The sequence below is a fragment of the Myotis brandtii genome, unplaced genomic scaffold (genome assembly GCF_000412655.1).
Source record: "Myotis brandtii unplaced genomic scaffold, ASM41265v1 scaffold627, whole genome shotgun sequence".
Taxonomy (NCBI): Eukaryota; Metazoa; Chordata; class Mammalia; order Chiroptera; family Vespertilionidae; genus Myotis; species Myotis brandtii.
In genome coordinates this window covers 2,503,858-2,506,135 of record NW_005370397.1, presented here as the reverse complement: position 1 = coordinate 2,506,135, position 2,278 = coordinate 2,503,858, and positions in this window count along the sequence as shown.

The following is a 2,278-nucleotide window of genomic DNA, read 5'->3' as shown; positions in this document are numbered from 1 at the left end:
TAATCACTATGCTTTAATTATGTTCAATTTGTAACAATGAAAATACATCCTGCATATCAGATATTTACATTACGATTCATAACAGTAGCAAAAGTACAGTTATGAAGTAGCAACGAGAATAATTTTATGGTTGGGGGTCACCACAACATGAGGAACTGTGTTAAAGGGTCGCGGCATTAGGAAGGTTGAGGACCACTGTGTTAGAGCGAGCGCTCAGTCATTCAGCAGGAGCTGAGCAGAGACTCTCAGCCCCTGGAGAGGGAGGTGGGGGTGATGGGTGTGTGTGTGTGTGTGACAGGTGGGGGAGCGATGGAGAGATCAAGAGAGGGGAGCACGTTGCAAGGGCTGTCTCTCTGAGAGAAGCCTCTGGGCAGAGGGAGAGAGGAAGGAAGTCACAGGAAGCGTGAGGCACCGCAGGCCAAGCGAGCCCCTCCCTGAGCCCCTCCCTGAGCCCCTCCCTGGGCCCCTCCCTGGGCCCCTCCCTGAGCCCCTCCCTGAGCCCCTCCCTGGGAGGCTGGGACAGAGGACACTTGTCTAGTGTGGAGGCTGCAGGCGGCAGGGGGGTCACAGGCCGGCAGCCCCACAGGTTACCACTTGGGTGCTGGGCCGATGGGTGTAAAGGCCTCTCAGGGCGCAGTGAGCCCTTAGTCAGATACAAGGCAGGTGTTCGAGGGCCTCCTGTATCAGCCCTTTAGGGCCTGAGCCAGACGTTTCCATCCTGAGGATCAAAGACAGGGTGTCCCAGCCCTGACGGCAGGGGCTTCTACAGGCAGGGGCTCCTGGGAGCGCTCAGTCATTGTGTTTTAAAATTTTATTATTGATGTTAGAGAGGTGCAGGGAGAGAGAGAGAGAGAGAGAGAGAGAGAGAGAAATTGGTTGTCTCCCCTATGGAGATCAGACCCGCAACTTGGGTACGTGCCCGACTGGGAATCGAACCGACGACCGTTTGGTGCACGAATGATCAGCTAGCCCACGCTTGGCATTCAAAACTTTACAGCTCACAAGCCACTTGGGTACGTGCCCGACTGGGAATCGAACCGACGACCCACGCTTGGCATTCAAAACTTTACAGCTCACACGCCGGAGTCTGGATCGGCTCATTGTTAAATTGAATCACTGCTCTGATTGAATCATAGTTAAAAGTTTTGTGTGTGTTTAAATAAGTGAATAAAAAGATGAATTCACTGATGATGAGGAAGAGGCTGCCCAGGTCCTCTTGTTAAGAATTGAAGGCTGCCTTGCACATCCTGGAATTGTATCAGGACGGAGGGGCCTGAGGGGCCTGGGGGGAGTTGGGCTGCTCCCCCTTGGGGCACCTGGACCTCCTGAGGAAGGAGTAGCCATGTGTCCATGAGGAGGGTGGCTGGACCGCTGAGCAGGTGTCTATCCAGGGAGGCTGCAGGGGCGGGGGACACGGCCCGGTGAGGACCCGAGGCCCGCAGGCTGCTGGGAAAGCTCATTTACCCCTCACCCAGAGGCCCCCTCCATTTCCCATTAGCTGGAGGCTTGGTAGGCAGTGGTGGGCTCCAGACTCCACCGTATTGATGAAGGCCCCGGACCTGCTGGAGCCAGTGCTGAACCAGAAAGGAAGTGAAGTTAGCTTATCCCCAGAGGGCCACCCAGGCTTCAGTGGGGGGCTGTGGGCTTCCCTCCTGCAGGGCCAGGGAGCTGGGGGTGGGAGAGTTTCACTCCTGGAGCTAAGCCTCAAGGGGAAACAGGAGCTGAGATCAGAGCTGGGGGCCTGTCATTTTAGGCTCCCAGCAGAGAGGAACCCTGGGTCCCGGACGGACACTGGGCATCGTCTATCCTCATGTCGATGAGGTAGAGGCGGGGAGGGGGGATGGGGGAGCTGGGGCTAGGGATGGCTGGCCCCTCAGAGTGATGGAGGCGGCCCAGACTCCATGATGGAAGCCTGACCAAGCCTCAGGCCCTGGCTCTGTAGACAGAACTGAGAAAGGAGGGGCTGGAACTCCTGTCCCTCCAGTCAAACCCCGCATGGCCCCACGTGCTCCTGGGTAGTCATGGGGGAGCCTGGGAAGCAGCCCACACTCCCAGGGAGGCAAAGCCCGGGGGGACCAGCCGTCCTTGGCGATGTGCCCTCTGCCGTCAGATGCAAACAGGCTTGCATAGAACCCAGAGAGACATCTGAGGAAAACAACACAACGGCCACCAAGTGTGCTCTAGGCGCTTGTGGTTTTCTCCGTCCTCTCCTCTGGCTGCTCAGAGGAGTTGGAGGGGAGATGGAGACCAGCTGGAGGGGAGATGGAGGGGAGATGGA